Raw genomic sequence first — 19,386 nt, forward strand, 5'->3', positions numbered from 1 at the left:
ACCACAAGTTAAAGCATGTTACTAAGGGCATGGTCCAAGCGCTTCTTAAACACTGATGGGCTGGGGCATCAACCACCTCTATAGGAAGCCTGTTACAGTATCTGACCACCCTCTTTGTACATAAATACTTCCTCATGTATAATCTAAACCTCCCCTGGTGCAGCTTTGAACCATTTCCATGTGTCCTTTCACTGGATCCCAGGGGAAAGAGCTCAGCACCTCCCTCTCCACATGCCCTCCTCACGAAGCTGCAGAGCCATGAGGTCGCCCCTCAGCCTCCTTTTCTCCAAACTAGGCACAGCCAAAGTCCTTAGTTACTCCTCACAGGCCATGCCTTCCAGCCCTTTCACCAGCTTTGTTGCCCTCCTCTGGGTGCATTCAAGGACTGTAATGTCCTCCTTCAGCTGCGGGCCCAGAACTGCAGGCAGTACTGCAGGTGAGGCCGCACCAGCACTGTGAGATGATCCCCTCCTGTGGGATGATCCCCTCCTGTGCCCAGCTGGTTCTGCTGTGTGTGATGCCCCCAGGGTGCGGGTTGCCCCCTCGGCTGCCAGGGCACTGCGGTGCCTATTGAGCCCTCTGCTGATCAGCATCCCCATCCTTGTCTGCAGGGCTGCTCTCCAGCCACTCCTTTCCCAGTTTGTACTTGTGCCTGGTGGTATTCTGCTCTAGATGCAGAATCTGGTGTTTGGACTTCTTAAATTTCATCCCATTAATCATTGCCCAATGTTCCAATCTACCTATACAAGCCTCTGCAAGGCCCCTTGTCCCTCAAGAAAGTCAACAGCACCTCCCAGTTTGGTATCATCAGCAAACTTGCTAATGGTGCATTCGGCTCCTTCATCCAAATTGTTAATAAATACATTGAAAAGAACTGGCTTTAGAATTGAACCCTGAGGAACACTGCTGGTGACTGATTGCCAGCCAGATTTAGCCCCAGTCACTACAACCCTTTGAACTTGTCCAGAAGGATGCTGTGAAGGATAGTGTCAAGAGGATTATTAAAATGCAGAAAAACTACATCCACCACCTTCCCTTCAACCACTAGGTGGATGACCTTATCATAGAAGTATACCAAATTAGTTAAGCAGATCTTTCCCATTGTGAACCCATGTTGATTGTACCATGTTGACTTGATTGAGATGTCTCAATCTCCCTCTACAGTACATTTGTAAAAATTTTTCAAGATACATACCAAAACTTATTTCACTGTTCACTTGACAAACAGTAGAGAATAACTATGAAGGGCACAGTACCAGTCTTGAGCTTTGTCTCCAGTAGGGTGGAGTCAATTTACTTTAAACTGGTGACTTTTCTCTACTGAAATCTCTACCCTTCCATTCCCCAAGTCCTACTGCTTCCATGACTTCCACACTTAAATCTTACCACAATCAAAGGGTTATCTGAGTAACCTGAGTCTATTTTCCTCACTTTAAAGGAAGAAAATCCTCCAATACTAAATAAAAAATATGCCAATAAGCAATTATTTCTCAGGAACTATGAAGATTCTTGGATGCCTTTTGCCATTACAGACCTTTTACCACACGACTTCAGGAAAAAGGCAAGCAATTTTATTCAATTGAAATAAAAAAGGCATATTCATATATTTGTAAAAATTTAAACAAAATTATCTAAAAATCAAACACTAAGGAATATGCTTAATGTGTTCAACAAATATAACTATGTTAGACTGCAAATGTGATTAAGGTGCCTGCTTTAATCACTAACAGAATATTTTCCAGGCAATGCCATTTCAGGAGTCAATTGACTGTAATTAGAAAAGGGTAATGAATGACTATTTGTGCTAAGATTGGATAAAATAATTCTTAAGGTTATTAACATTTGAAAGGAATAAAATGCAGATAAGCAAAGGACAAACAAAGCCATTGTACTTACCATTTAAGCTTTGGGGTTTTTCTTCGTAAGAGAGCCTAAAATGAAGAAGTATAAGCGTACCAAGATAAAGTGGATTTGCTAATGTCATTAACTCAACAAAATGCTTAGTACATGTACAATAGGATTTATTTCTGTTAATTAAATAAACACTTTTCTTCCAGTCAGATAATCAATAAAAATACAAATAGATTCAACAGCCAATGTTCTACATAGCTTCTCATTACACATTTCACCGTTTTAAGGGTATCCACAAACAGAATTTGAGAACCACAGCTTTGAGAGTTTTGAAATGACAGCATATTTCTGAAGGCCACTGTAGCTGTTTCCTAATGTTTAGTTGGCATTGATCACAGCTCAATGAAATCATCGAAGTCTCTCTCTCAAAAAAAAAAAAAAAAAAAAAAAAAGAAAAAAAAAAAAGAAAAAAAAGGGGGAAAAGTGTGGAGTAATTAGTGCCATAGTAATTCTCTAAGAAAACAAATCAGAGTAAGGAAGAATCTCAAACTTTGAGGTATCTGTCCTTAAAATAAAACACAAAGAAACAAAGTATCTTTAATGTCTTTAGATGTATCTTAGTCATGTTATTTTGAAACATCCACCTTAAAGGACAACAACAAAACAAATCCCCATTTTTTTTAACATAGGTCTATAAATGTATATAATTAATCATGTATTTTGTTCCTTCCTTGCTGTACGATAAATTTGCATTTATCTTGTATTCTGCACCTTATTTTGCTTTTATTATGTATTATCAGGTATATTGTTAAAAGCCATATTGAACAGAATAGGAAGTTTAAATACTTTTACTATATTTAGTGGAACAATGATTTGTTTTCCAGCTTAAATGTCTTATGAAAGCTTACATGTCATTAAGTATAATCATTGATCTGGTTCTCTTTTTGGAGTGTTGGGGTGAGTTAACCATGGCTGGTTGCCTGGTGCCCACCAAGCCACTCTCATGCCCCCTCCTCTACTGCAGAAAGGGAGGAAATAAGATGAAAGAGCTCAAGGATCGAGATAAGGCTGGGGTGATTGCTTACCAGTGCCTGCCATGGGCAAACCAGATTAAACTTGGAGAAGTTTAATTTCTTGTCAATTAACAACATAGTAGGATAGTGAGAAATAGAAAACAAAATGAAAAACACCTTCCCCTCCCCACTCCCTACTTCTTCCCAGGTTCAACTTCACTCCTTCACTCCTGACTCCTCTACCTCCTCTCTTTGAGTGGCACGGGGGATGGGAAATGGGGCTTACGGTCAGTCCATAACAGCTCCTCCCTGATGCTCCTTCCTCCTTCCACTGTTCCCCTGCTGTAGTGTGGGGTCCATCCCATGGGATACAGTCCTTCATGAAGTGCTCCAATGTGTGTCCTTTCCATAGGGCACAGTCCTTCAGGAAAAACCTGTTCCAGCATGGATTCCCTATGAGCTGCAGCTCCTGCCAGGAGCTTGCTGCTGCGTGGGCTCTCCACAGGCTGCAGCTTCCTTCAGCCATGTCTACTTGCTCTCGTGTGAGGTCCTCCATGGGCTGTAGTGTGGTTATCTGATCCACCATGGTCTTCCATGGGTTGCCGGGGGACAACCTGCTTCACCACAGTCCTTTCCAGGCACTGCAGGGGGACTTCTGCCCCAGTGCCTGGAGCACTTCCTCTCCTTCTTCCCTTGCCTTGGTGTTTGCAGGGCAGTTCTCACATTTTTCTCCTTTCTCTCAGAGCTGCTGTGCAGCATTACCCTTTCTTAAATATGTTATCACAGAGGGGTCACCAGCATCACTGATAGGCTCAGCTTTGACCAGTCCATTTAGGAGCTGCTTGGAACTGGCTCTGTCTGACATGTGGGCAGCTTCTGGTGTCTTCTCACAGAGGCCATCCCTTCCCCATTACCTAAACCTTGCCACATAAACCAAATTCAAGTGTCTTTATTACAATAGTGAAATACTTCTTTCTGGAGTAATTTGAACAGTGGATAAAAGTTAGTCAACTTAGCCCACTGTCTTAATTAAACAGATTTATGCTAGTATTATTTTATTGTTGTGATCTCTTGTAGAACATTTTATCAATTCTTTTTGGGCTACATGAAATATTCAGTGCAATCCTAGCTGTGTTGCAGTATACTTTCCAAACCAGTAAAAACTGATATACTTCTCTATGGTTGATAAGACCTGTTTCCAATACTGTCATACATTACACTAATTAGCAATGAAAAGTCAAGAGTACAGGAATGACATAACTTGATCAACAACCACAGAAAAAGCTTACCTAGTTTATTGCTAGTAAATTACAATTGTTGCTAAAACAACCCCATACTGGGGGTTTCTTTTCTGTTAAAAAAAATACAGTCACTTGTATAACTCAGGAGTTACCATGTTGTCGTGGTTTGACCCCAGCCAGCAACTACTGTGCACCTGCTTGCTCATTCCCACCCCTGATGGGATGGGGAGGAGAATCGTAAAAAAAGGTAAAACCCATGGGCTGAGATAAGAACAGTTTAATAATTTAAATAAAGTAAAACATAATACTAATAATTGTAATGAAAAGGGAGATCATAAAAAGAGAGAGAGGAATAAAACTCAGGAAAGAGAAGTGATGCACAGTACAACTGCTCACCACAAAAACCAGCCCTTCTCAGCCACCCACCCACCCCCACCCCCCATTTGTATACTGGGTATGGCATTCTATGGTATGGAATATCCCTTTGGCTAGTTTCAGCCAGCTATCCTGGCCATGGTCCCTCCCAGCTTCTTGTGCACCTCCTCACTGGTGGAGCATGGGAGACTGAAAAGTCCTGGATTTAGTGCTTAGAGTAAGCACTACTCAGCAACAACTAAAGCATCAGTGTGTTATCAAGATTATTCTCATACTAAATCCAAAAATACAGCACTGCACAAGCTGCTAGGAAGAAAATGAACTCTGTACTAGCCAAAACTAGGAGACATGTAGAAGGTTAAGGAAAGTTTATGTTATGTGATGGGTTAGTTTTTCTAGAGCTTCAGAGTTTTCTAACAGTTTTGTTCAACGCTGGCATAAAATCTTATGATTTTCTCTGCACTTACATAACTACAGATATGCCTTATATATAACAAGAGATATGTCTAATGCTTAAGAGATATGTATTCTATTCAAAGTGATCCAGAAATAACAGTTGAAGAAAACTCTTTTTATAATGTCATTGTCTTGCTAAGTATTGCTCAGTAGCTGTGAGATAAAGGCATTCCACTAGAAGGTAAAAAAATTCTGCTTGGAGAGAGCTAGAACCAATTTTCTTCTTGTGCTTTTGTTTGTTTGTCTTGCATCCTGGTTGACAACTTTAACTGCTGAGACTTGAAATAAAGGTAACTACCTGTGATTTCTGAACCTTACCTTTCATTTGATTTTCTTTCTTTTAAGTGTCTTAAACTGCTGAGCTTTAGGATGAATAGAAAATACATTCAATCACAATATGAATTGATTTTTTCCCCCATTTTTTTCTTCCTGGTAAGAAAAAGTTACTTTGTTCTTTGTTTCAGTTTGAAGTACTTTTTCCTCAGTTTTTCTGCCAAACTGAAAAATCAATTATCACAATCCTTTTTTAATGCTGCATAGAACAGGATAGGTTTCTGGACAGTTAAAGAAAACTATAAAAAATTGCCATATAAGCATCTCAAAGTTAAAGTTACATAGCACCTCATTATGAAATACAGCCAAAACAAAACAACAAAAAAATGCTATTTTTTTCCCCACATATATTCCTTTTTCCAGTGCTAAGCAAATTTATTTATTTTGTTTTTAACAGGCATTGTAATTCTGAACTCTGTTCATCTTGCCCCTCTTCATCACTTTCTGCCTTTGATCTTTTACTCAGCTTATTATCATGTAAATAGAGAACTTGAGCATTTTCAGCTTTCCGCCTTTCACTACAAAGTTATTCTACTGATGCTTTTTCCTTGCTCATATAAAAAAACACCCAGCTTTGTCATCTCTGCAATCAAATATTAATATATTTATTTTTAAAAAGTTTTAAATTCTGCAAATAATTGTTTTCCTGCATAGTTAAGTTTAAAAATATTCCTGTGTGTAGCGAAATTTATTTTTAATGTACATTAACTCATACTCCCTCCTTTATGCTCAGCTATGTACCATGTACTGGTATATGTTTTAACTATCTGGGTTTATTTCTTATGAATACAGTCATGGAACCCTTTTCTATCAGTACAAGGAAGCACAGGAATAATGACATACAATTCTATGTATGTTCAGTGTAACCAGACTGTGGAGGTAATAATCTTACACAGATCTATTTTCTTTTTAATTTTTTTTATTTCTGGCTTCTAATTTTTTCTTTATTTTTTAATGTAAATTTTATTTTTAACCTAATTTTAAAGTTGGGGTTTTTTTCCAAAATATTGTCAAGGTACAAAGAAGCTCACGGGATTTTTACTGGTTCTACAAGAAGATGCACTTTGTCCAGCCCAAAGAAGCCTAAGATGTAATTTGCTGCCATTAGCAAGTAATACCTGGAACATAGCTCTTAGAAATATTAGATATCACTTGCACATTCTTTCATCAAAAGGCTCAGTATCAACCTTTTGGTTTTGCTGCATTGTGGTTCACAATACTGACTTTGCTTTACCTTATTATTCAAACCTTGCATCATGTAATATGTAACTAACATCACTAATTTAGAAAATACTGAATACGAAAGAGTCTTAGGGTTAGGGATGTATTAAGGGAAAACATGAAATCTTTATACTTATTGAAAATTTCTAAGGTTGAAATTTGATAATTTATACGCCATGATCAGAATACACCTCTATATTAATTTAAAAAAAATGAAGCACAAGTAAGGCTGGAAACATGGAATGTTTCCTAAGAATGCTTCATTTGTTAGCTCTGTAAATCTGCTATTGCTACTTTTCTTCGCTTGTGTTTGTCACAGAAACACTTTTGTGCATACTTTGGTTTAAAAGTAAAAAAATAAATTGTAAAATGTACAGAAAAATGCAGAAGTGTTTTTCGAATATAAACAGGACTCTTTCTTCAATGAGAATGAGGACTGGAAACATAACTTGGCATGTTCAAGGTAGCTGTGAGCAAAAAGCTGAAAATCACCATGTTCCTCAGTGATAATGGATTAAATATTCAAATTTTATTAATTCAAGCCACTGAAATTCCTCCAGTTTGCATCAATCTGCATTCTAACTTACATGAGATGGAAAAAAGAAAAAAAAAAATTATAACTGTATGTTGGATGGGAGTCTTTTAATGGAATCAGAGTAAAAGGGAACTTTGTGAATTGGATGGCCATTAGAAGTCCTACATATTTAAAATTTATTTAATATATATGTGGTTGAAAAATCTATATATGCTCTGTATTTTTTATCGTAATCTGAAAATGTTGCCCATAGAGCTAAAAACTGGTTATTAAGGAGATTCCATCTTCATTTTAATCAAAGATAACCCTAGACTTCTAATGGAAAAAAAATACAAAGGTAGTTAGATACAACACTGACACAAAAGTCATGATGAAGGTGTACTTTAGTTACAAATTTTCTTTCCATTCTTTCATTTGTTCACCCTGTTTATATATATGGAAGCATGAGGTTCATGCTTCAGTACTCCCAGCTGTCTCGGATGAAGTTTAATCCTTCAAAATGTAGAGTTGTAGTTTACTTTTGTGTCCACATAGGGGATAGAGAAGTCCAATTCAGCTTTGTATACGCTTTTCTCCAGAAGCTTGAAGGGGTTTTATGCCTGTGTCGTATTTTTAGGTATTCATTTGCAAACTAAACTGAATCATGCAGAAAGAGCTTCTTTTGTTTTTAAAGTCAACAGCATTCATGCTTTCTATTCTAAATGTTTCAATATTTTTCTATTAAGGATAATAAATTTTAGAAAAAAAAATGTTTTGGAAAACACATAATCAATTCAGGTAAGTGATTGTGTAGCTCAGATCCACCTGTAATACCAGACAACTTTATTTTTCTTCATAGCACTAGGTACTACATTATTCAAATGTAAAACATAACTTTATAATTACAAATAGCAAGACTTTGCATATCATGATAAAAATGGCAAGAAATGTTTCAAATTCTTAAATGAAGTATTCAGACTCTGAAAGAAAGAAAAAAATCATGATGGTAGAGAAAAAAATAAACATCTCCTGGCTGAGTCAGTTACATTTTCCTGTATCTCTACATACGCTGGCCTCTGAACATGAACATTGGGGGAGGTGTAAGGGTCACATGAAAAGGGCTGGTTAGAGACTACTGTCACTATGATGTGAAAAAAGCCTTTTACTGTTACAAGCATCACTCTCTTGAAGCTGATCCTAAAGAAGGGGGAAAAATGCTTCTTTTGCTGTAGAACTAATGCACACTGTAACTCAAAGTCTTCTCTAATTGCCATTTCTTCAGGCCTGACTTCCCATAGTAAAACATTTCACCCATATAAAAGATATATTTGGCCACTGAAGATTTAACCATTTTATTTAGACAGTGCCCTGTGGAAGAGACAAGGAAAGGAAAGCCTAATTTTTTACACCTAACTAATTTTCAGACAGTAAAAAGTAGATGCTACAGCTCAAACGATAGTCTTTTCTTGCTAAATATTTTTATTTTTACAGCACAGTTTGCTGAAGCATTGTTGAATGGGTATTTTTCATTGATTTGGCCAAAAGTAAACTGGTCCTGTAATATTTTAAAATTAAAGATTCTTCTTAAGGTTAGTTTCTAACAAAGACTTGATGCAGTAACCATCTAAGATAGTAGTTTAAGCATATCAGCCTAATGTAGGGTATTGATTTGGAGGCTGTGTAAGATACGGACAGCATGATGAAAGCTGTAGATTGCTTTTGTGCATTCAGCAAAAACAAACCAGAAAAGTTTGGACTTTTACTATGAAAATACTCCGCTAATTGTTAGTCAATGCAATTCTTATTTAAGACAGAGAAGGTAAAAAACAAAAGAGAAAGCTTAATGCCAAGGATAAAATGTATTTAATATTTAATTTAATTTAATATAAGGTATTTTTTGCTGAATGGGAATATCATGGTGTGTAGTTCATTGTTTGTATTGCTTTCTTAAGCTTTTTTTTTTCTTTTTTTTTTTTTTCCCCTCCATATCTTCTGTCCTAACCATTTAGATTTAGGACTATTATTGACTTTACCTTTTAAATAAAAATTATTTTTGTAATATATTTATTCTGAATTTTAAAAGCAAGTAAGTGTTGTTGCATGCAAATACAGAACATCATAAGAAAGTGATAAGGGAATGCAATCTTCTTCCCATGCACATTCCTACACAGACCTGGCCAAAGACATGACACTAAGGAAGACTTCCAAAGAGAGAATAATCTGTTAAACTCATGGGTCATAGCACTGTAATACTTCAGGCCAGAATAACATTTTTTTTAGTGAGTAAAAAAGAATTAAGGGCTTGCTAGATATACAAATATATTTGAAATGCACAACAGATCAGCTCGTCTCCATTTCCACCAACCAGTGTGTACTTTGCCATCCTGGAGATTGAATGCATTTTGCTTAATTTAAGGCACTGATATCAAGGGGCTTGATGAACTGAAAAATAAATAAATAAATAAAATGCATCTGAATCTAAATGTAAAGAAAGATCTATACCCATTATATTGACAAAACTGTCAGCCTCAGTTCTTACTCCTGGAAAGCTTCCATCAATAAGAAATGTGGAATAAAACCTTTAGAACAGCGTATGTGTGCATGTGTGGGTAGAAGCACATAACCTAAAATGCAGTTTTGTTTCTTTACTACATACTTATCTTTAGGTTTGACATCAGGCAGCAAAACAGAATTAAACTACTGTAGATTATGTTCCTAAGTTCTGTAGCAACATTTTTTAAAGATATTAAAAATATATGGAAATCAAAATAACCACTCGAAGTCTATGTTAATGTATCTTCCTTGGTGTTTATCATTCAAGAAAAATATTCCAGTGTCCTACTTTTCTTCCTCAAGTCTCATGGATTTGAAGGAAAGCGACCAAAGTAGAGAAAAATTAGAGAACATGACCAAACAATGAAGAGATGAGAGAAAGAGATAGGAAAATAAAAATTATTAAAGCAGGTAAAAGCAGAATTGTACAAAAGGAAGAACACAAATTTTGTCCGAAGTATACTATTCTTTATGATCAGGTTATGATCAATAACTAAAATATAATACTTCAATATAAGAACTATAAGAGAATTATAAATACATATACAGTGACATAAGCAAATATGTTAAGAAAATTGCCATACAATTATCAAAGCAGAGGCATAATAGCCTTTCAATTCTGTATTAAACAGTATATTGGGACTCATTAGTTTAAATCTTCTTCCAATACTGACAATATAGGAATAGGCTGGATATATTTTCTCAGATCTGATTAGGGTAATGACAAAAAAGTATGATTGAATTGATTTTTATTTGCAAGTTCACCCTATAAATCTCATAAAAATCATCTTTCCTGGTAAGGATTTTTACTGGAAAAAAAAGTCTTACTGATAATTTGAATCAGTAAAAGTGGCTGAAAGATTATTTTAAACTAATTCTAATTATCAGAGGTTTTTAAGTTTTATCATGTGCACAACTACAAAATTTATAATTGTTTTCAATGAAATGTATGTCTTTGAATAGTGTTTTTTAATTATTTAATAAATTTAATTGGTTTATCATAATGTCAAATGCGATTGAAAAGCGCTAATTAATAGATTTCCTCTAGTACTGGTCTTGTGATCTGTCTTTTTTTATACGTTCATTAATGGTTTTGACATTAAACCTAGGTTATGCTTATAAAAAATGCTGACAAAACAAAGACACTATTTTCTGAACAAAACAGAACTGGCATATCATATAGACATGAAATAGATCTGAATAATCCAGTGACTCTAAGTAACACAAACAGAAAGAAATGCAGCAGCAAAAAATCCAAATTTGTGTAATTAGAAACTAATCATGTTTCTCCTAAATCTTGTGACATATTTAGTCTAAAATGAGAAGGGGAAGGAAGCCACTGGCAGATTTCAGAAGCACTTTGCTGTTAGTGGAGAAAGTAGCAGTGAGAGGCACTGGACGACATCATATCTGGAAAGCTGCATATGATTCTGGCTGCTAAGGTTCAGGAAAAGAGAATTCAAATGGGAACAGTTACAGTCAAGGGCTACTAAGATGGGTATAGATGAAGAACCTTTCATTTGACTAGAATAGCCCATCTTCTTTTATTTTACTAAGCAAATCCCAGGAGGACACTGAAACACACTGGATGTGGGAGAAAGCAGCTATGTAGGCCACACAATAGCAGCATCATACTGTATGACCATAAATTGGCTATGAAGGATTTATCTTCACAACTAGAACAAAGTCCCTACCCTTTCTTGTGAAATCATGATATGTTACAAGCTGAGTGTACAATGATTTCATTGAATTTAAAAATAATTTAAATTGAAATGTAAGTAATACTTTGAATGATGCTAGAGCAGGGACAGAAATGTGGGCTGCAAGTACTCCTGCAGTCTAATATGTGAGCTTGGCCTGATGTTTTACGAATGATAGAATGTGATTGAACGACTCCAGTTATCCATCAACCAGTCTGCGTGCCATAGCAGTGTGCTGCAATGATGTAATGCAAGCATCGATCACCCTGTTCCAAGATGCCTCTTTTCCAAGGTATTTCAGAAATATTGTATCTAAACTCATAGAAATAATAATAGCAAACTGTATCCAAGTGAGGGGAAATGTGGTACTGTGGGCCTGTTAACTAAAAGGGGCCTGTGACTACAGCCTCTGAAATCCTGCCACCTTTGGGATCGAAGAAGTAAATTGTTTTTTGAGTTTGTAAACTGCATGAAAAAGTTTCCTGAAATGTTTGAAATGCCCCTGAATCTCAGATGAGGATTAATCACTGATTATTCAAACATCCAAATAGCCAAACAATCAGCTCTGCCACCACCAGCTCAGCTGGCCATTGCCGACTGAACTGAGCCGTACTGACACGGTGTTGTGTCACCCCTGCGCCCTGGCTGGAGGTGAATGCTGGAGAAAAAACTTCCCTTTCATAGACACAGAAGATGTTTGCTGCCTTTCACAATGGGAGAATGAACTTCACGAGATTGCAGAGACCTTTCTCAATTATTAAAGAGAAGGTTGATGACCTACATATTATAATGTTTTGATGCTTTTAAATAACGCACAGATTCAGACTTACCAAATTTCACAACACTGAGTCTCTCCATTGACAAATGTTGTCATACATTCAAATATTCAAATATGGGTTTAAGTGACTAGAAACACCCGAGGGCCAAATTCTGTCACTGCAACACTATAGGGCTGACTATAGAAAAGAGTTGCCTTGATGATTTTATCTTCTGTGTCTTCATTCCACAGGTGTAATGTACCATCAGTTCTCTCTTGCCCAATGGCAAATTCATATTTTGCTTCTTAGACAACTGCAGGAGAATTGATCTCTAGGTGGGAACAACAGCTAAAACAGTTGGTGCCTTCTGGGAGTCGTTCAACATACGTTTATTCATGGAAATGTTCAGCATGTTACTTGCCTACATGATAGGGACTACACCTCAGCCATTCACAAAGTAGATGGCAGCCGTAAGCACCAGGCCATGACCGATATTCTCAGTATGGGCTTTTCGCAGGACACCTTTTGTTCCTCCCACTCCTGAGAAAATAACCTGTGTTCTGAACTTACAATTTTTAATGAAATAGAATTCCCCTATTCTGTCAAAATCTGGTAATTATTCATATCTTCACTTTAAATGAGGAATTAGTCTGCTTCTTGGCACTATGTTCCTTTCTAACTTGGCAAATAGGAATTTATCACAATGGAATAAAATAGATTATTGCATAACATTCTAAAGCATCATTAATAGAAATATGTATCCTTCTTTTGACACTAGTGTTATTGCTCAATTAAAAATCTAAATTAATTTTCTCACTTGTATTTCTTCAAACATTATCCTTTTCATCCAATACTCCTCCTCCTTCTAACAACAAGTTTACCTTACATGTTAGAGAAATGCAACATGATCCATGTATATTCCATGCTCCACAGCTTTATAAAAATCCTCAGAAAACCTAATTTTTCCCCAAATTATAATTAAGTGATAACATTGTTGTAACTATGGTCACATTTTATTTCAGTTTATGGATCTGTAACTTGTGTCTACCAACAGTTGTATTAAATGTAGTAGGACATAGTATTTAGGTTGGAAATTCTTATGCTGGCTGCAAAACATCCATGAAACTGTAGATGGTTATATTTTCACTGATAAATTACAAACTTGAAAGAAAGGCTTTATTAGCATTTGAGGAACCAGCAGATCCCTTCTCTGTAAAAATGGAGATCATTCATTGGTCCCTGGGGCTAATAGTACAGTGGTAAATAAAGGATGTCAGGAACTGTTCACTGGCTCTGAGATCAAAGTGAGAAAGCCTAGGTCACATTCACGTGCCTGGACTCTCTCCTCCTCCAAAAGAAGTGGACAGCATCAAAACTGCTTGTGTAACATGGTCCTTGCCATGTCTGTGCCAAACTCTGCATGGGCAGCAGATGGCAGAATGCTTCACATTGGCCAGAGCTCTATGAAGAAGGACCACACCAAACATTGAGCATGCAGATATATAGATATTATAACAGACTATAACCATGATAACAATTACAGACCATAATTGTGGTACCATCTCAACCTGACCCTGTTTTATTTATTTCTACAGACAGGACCTATGAAATCTGTGACAGTAGAAGAAAGGTGTTTAACATCTGCAGAATATTAATAGAACATAGCTGGTGGAAATACCGTAATATGCTATGAAATTAAATTTTGGGGGGTTCTTTCTATGATATCTTTGAATTTTAAAATCCTAGATATCTTTTGACAGATTATGAGTAGTGTGCTTTTGTTAGCTATTTAGGCTCCTTTTTAAGGAAGCCTCATCATTCCAGATACTTAAAGTCCTGGGTAAGTCCCACAGAAGTACAGATGAAGTGCAGTCCCCACATACCCAGGTCACATAGGTGTTACTTGCAAGAGGATTCCCATGCGTTATCAGTCCTGCTTTGATTTCCAGCTGTAAACTCCCCTTTCTGTGTATTTAGCAACTTTTTTAAAAGCAGGCATACTTTACATCTTGTTTAGGGACTGACACAGCAGGAGTAAATTCTCCTCCAGAAAGACAAATTAGTAGTCTCAACTCAGCATTAAAAGCCTATTTTAACCTTTGAAACCAATGGGAATTCAGAGAGCAGGATGGGATTCATGGATGCAGAAAGTGGACATAACCATAAATCACATAAAGTAGAGGTGTGATAGAGTGAGGAAGAATATTTCTCAAACCTTTATCAATACTAGCAAACTAGCCACATATTAGATTTTTCACTCAGAACTGTGTATTTAAAGAATTTACTTAAGTTCATAAAGATATGTCTTGTGGAAAAAATAAGTTATTAGTCAGATTTTACCCCTATTGATATGTGTACAGAAAATGCAAATAATCATTGAAGAAGCTTGCTTAATTTTTTTACATTTTCATTCACAGTGTATAAAGAATTGCCCTGTTTATATCTTGTGAAACTTAATAACTTGAATCCAGCTGGCATATCAAAAAAAGGTATGGCCTAGCAGGGTTTGGAAGATGTCCAAGAAAACACAAAGAACTGCAGTGTAAGGAGGACATTACTTCTTTAAAAAAGTACGGGTGCTTAAGCAAAACTTTTTTTTTTTTTTTTTCCAAACAGCAATCCAAAGAGGCACTTCAAGAGACAGCCACAATCTGAGTCCTAAATCATATGTGATTTCCTCCAGGTTCAAGAAAAGAGAAGTATTTTTGCTTGAGATTCATGGCCAATGCAAAACCTTTTCAGTCTGAATCCCAGCTAATAGTGATAATTAGCTATTTCTGTTGATTTATGCATGAAGCATTGCAGAATTATGACCTCTTATGCAAGTCGGATATCATCAAAGTCCAGCTGGAGATCCAGTTAAGTTTTTCTTTTTGGAAGATAACACACTTAAAGGTATCAATTTGGCAGTAGCAAAAAGTAAGGGGAAAACTTTATTTTCTTCTGTTATTCCTCAATATATAATGCAGGAAAAAAAAACTATCAGATGGAACTGTAGTTCTTTTAGGAAGTATTCTCTATAAATTATTAAATACTCTGATTTGTCATATACAGTCTTCTTTTCAGCGTTCTCTACAGCTATGAAATTTTTTATTTTGTTATTTTACTTGAATTCACTGAATTATCCATAAAGTTATATTAAAAAAAAAATCTGAATATTTGGCTTTACCTTCTCTTAACATTAAAAAATTCCTACTACTTCTTTTTCTTCATGATGATAATAATACTTTTATTATGCGTAGGATAATTTAATCTCACATATATCATAGTAGGTGTCTTTAAAATGAGGTATAAACCAGTCTATGAAAATACAATACAGTGCTGTGTAAAGGTACCAATATGAGGGGTTTTGAAATCTTTTTTGAATCTTTGTGTAATATAAAAACTAAAAAACTTCAGCTTACATAACCTAAAAATATTATGTTTATTTTAGATGCAAATGCTATAATGTAGATTACCTGAACTGCTCATCCTCAGTATAATTTATCTCATGCAGCCTCTTAGAAATCTCAAAAAGTCAAAGAAAAGCCAAGAACCATAGATAAGGTACAGTTGACCTCCAGGATCAATCTGTGCATCAGAAACTTCAAGGGCAGAATATAAAACTTACTGATGGGTAGGGAATGTAATCAGCAAAGTCCATGTCAGTGTTCTTCTTTATCTAAAACCTTCTTTAGCTTGATATGAAGGTCCAAATCAGGATATTTTGCATAAACAGTATTTTTTTAATTGATCGATTACTTCATGAAGATGTGTTTATTATTCAGAACTGTCCACATTTGAAATCCTGATGATTACTCATGCTTATAAAAATGAAAACCTGTGCAGACTACATATGCTTTTAAAGTTGACATTTTATGCATTTAAAAACATTTTGGCAGTTCTGATGTGAATAAATTATTTTGTTTTTGTTTGATTTGGTGATAACTGGTAATATTTGTGCCTTGTATTGTCATTTCTGAGTTTTTCTTTTCATTTATCCTTCTTTTGTTAATTCAATTCCAAACAAATTTTTCATCAGGTTGTAGAGTCACTCATATTTTTATGTCTGCTTTGCAATTCTAGTTTTTCTGTTTTAATGTCAAGTGCATGTGAAGGGAAATGAGATCACTTCATCTGTTTCCTGTCATTTGATGTAATGTGTAGACATATCCTGGCTAAACTGGGCAAGAGTCTCACCTTTAACAGAAAAGATGGGGGAGAAAACCTGACTACCACTAAACACAGAAGAAACATGCATTCCTTTACATTTGTTTAGCAGCAGAAAGCCAGAGATAGAATAATTCTTTAAAAAGGATTGAAGAGACATACGCTGAAAGGAAATGAGTGGCTTGACTTACAGACTGACCAGGCTTTAGTGATCTCAATGGCATTTAGGCAAATCACATCTAATAATCACATCATAACCTTACCTTTCAGGAATCATGGACAGTGCACCCTCCAGAAAATCTGGCAAACTAGTTGAGAACAAAGGTATATCTAGGGGGCAGCTCAGCAGTGTTTTGAGACCAAGGTTATTATTTACAGGGAGAGAGAGCCTGCAAACCTGCTTTCATGACCACAGGACCTCTAAATTCCTAAGCACAGCTTCTAGCCTGACACACACCATAACATGCCTGAACATGGTTTTCTGCCAGTTTGCGCAGCCTGTAACATGTGCAGTCGCATGGTGAGGAAGAAGATATGATGTGCTGCAGAGCATCTTCCAGTTATGCACTCTCTCAGTGGCTGATAAATAGTCAAAAAGTTACATGTCTCTAAATATAACAGGCCAGGGTCCACTTGCACAGGGTTTTGAGGCCAGATGGGATGGCATCACTTGCAGCCAGGTGCCCACAGTCTCTTCCCTCAGAGTTGCATTTGGTCTCCCCTCAGACAGGGCCAGGGCAATGGCTGGGGGCACCCTGGGCATCTCCCTGGCCAAGCCTCCACTAGTACTATGCTGAAAACAGCAATATAGAAGTGCCAGTAATCCTACACTGTTAGCTGTTTTATTTAATGGTAAAATCATAAATCAGGGAAAATTACAGTATTATATCCTTTTCACCTTCTATTAGAGTTCAGTGTTCCCCTGATAGGAAATCAGTCCCTCCAGAGAGAAAGGGCTGATCCTAGATTGATCTCTGAAATACTCTCGAGCTTCTAGGATTTAAGAGGAGATGGAAAACTGATTTGTGTTTCACATGCTACATTCACTTGTGGAACAGGTCTTTGGCTGCAGTATTTCTCCATTACAGTAATGGGTATGAAGCCTGATTTACATTAGGGTTTTGTCATATAATTCTCTTTTAACTCCCGAGACCATACTTACTTTTGGTGTGAATGCATGAGACATTTGAAACCTGTTTCTTAATGCTTCCCTCTCTGCCCCGTGAATGACCTCTTTTCTGAATATCCCAATGAAGAAGGATAGCATTTTCAAGGCAGGAAGCAGGAGGCACTGCTCTGTTCTACCATCCCTGCTATATAAATAAAATATGATTAAACTGATGGCAAGGTTTCACTGTTAAAATGATCATTCCTGAGAGAAACAGAATAATGAGAGTTTCTTTTAGTAGATATTCAGGTGAAGTCTGTATATTCAGGAAACAACTTGTAGACTGCATAAGGCCAATATTTGTAGTATTTGTCAGCTCACTCTTTGATTTAACCTACCTGGTAAGCATCAGTTTATTGTTTCTTAAGAACATTTTAAAAACTGTAGTAATTGTGAAGACAGCTTCAGTCCTTTGAAATTATTAAAATGGTCAAATTAATTTCATTTGTAACCCTGGCCTTTCTGAAATATATTATGTCAGGTCTATTCCAGGTAATTTGTTTAGTTAAGTCATGGTCTTTCTTGCTTCTTTTATGATTATGTAGAAGCATAAAATTAATTTTAATTAGACCAAATAAGCTGTACAGTCTGAATTCCAGAGTTCTAAAACTCACTGAACAACAGGAGGTTAGAGGATATAAAAATTAAGCCTTGTTCAACGTCAGGAGGGTATGAATTCACATATGGATTCCCATTTATGATAACTGACTTTGTGCAGCATGTCTCAGTACAAAAATGACAACATATTGCTTTCATACAGTCTCTTAAAAATGAATGAGATTCTGTAGATAATTCTCCCGGGAGTTTCATCTTTTTTATTGACATAAACAAATGGGAATAGTTTATATCCTTCTACCTCTATTTCAATGGCTTTAACAATGCAGTAAAGTATAGAGTGTGTCTTTTTTTAACATGCAATAAATATCTCCTTGATTGAGAAGTACCATTTTTAGAAAATCTTATCTTTTTGTTCCTTTTCATCATAGAACAAAGGAGTAAAGAGTGTACTATTGTGTATTGCCTCCTGAAAATACTGCATACAAATGTTTTTCCCCTTGAGGTATTAAGATGCCAACACAGAGATACAAAGCAAACTTGAATTATCTACATTTAGTAAAAAGCTTAGTTATTGAGTTCCTAAAAATTATTCTGAGTTTTCCCAGTGACATGACGTGATGACTAGTAAATGAAGAGTGACTAAACACCATAGGACTTGGTCCTTCAGATATGTTTTTCTTGTATCCAATAGAAAGCTGTATACCACAAGATTTCTTGTGTATTATCACAATATTTCTCCATTTCTCTCTCTGTGAACAGGTCATTTTGATGACATATTTCTCTATGTGAATTTCATTCCAGTAGCATAAACGGGGAAAAGATCCAATGCATAGCAAGACATTTTCTCACTATATTGAATAACTCAGCAATCAAACTGGTTTTTTTCTGCATTTCTGTACACCTTAAACCATGAAGAGAAATTCCAAGACCTTTTTTTTTGCCTATCGCTATCTATTTTATTATTTTAAATAGAATTATTTATCCAGATAAAGAAATACACCATCATCCCCATTCATTTTGAGAATATAAGAGAATTCCTGGGCTGGCCTCAGCTATTTGGCCACTAGATAAACAAAACATGTTTCCAAAGCTTTAAAAAAAAATGTTTGAAAGCTGTAAGTACTGCCACCAACAAAAGTAAGGCTGTAGAGAACACTAGCAGTATTGATACTTTCAGCAGCATTTCAAAGGAAAGTAGTTTGGAAAGTAATTCCTGAAGTTGGTGAATATTAAGTATCTTCTGAGAATACCTGCTGTATAGACATTCACGTTAGAAATGCAGAGGAATGTCCTGTTTATGCACATCGCTAGTCTGCAAATGAAGTGCTGTGTTTCTCAGTCTCTAAAAATGGGAGTTTGAAGAATATATATTGAGATGTGTAATTAATCTTTTACAGTTGTAACTACAAAGCATGCAATTAAGAGCTGCACCCATCATTTGTAGATGTGTTTGTAAACTGCTACATACAGATTGCTAACTTGTAACAGGTACATCT

This window comes from Falco punctatus, assembly GCF_963210335.1.
Source record: "Falco punctatus genome assembly, chromosome: 3".
Taxonomy (NCBI): Eukaryota; Metazoa; Chordata; class Aves; order Falconiformes; family Falconidae; genus Falco; species Falco punctatus.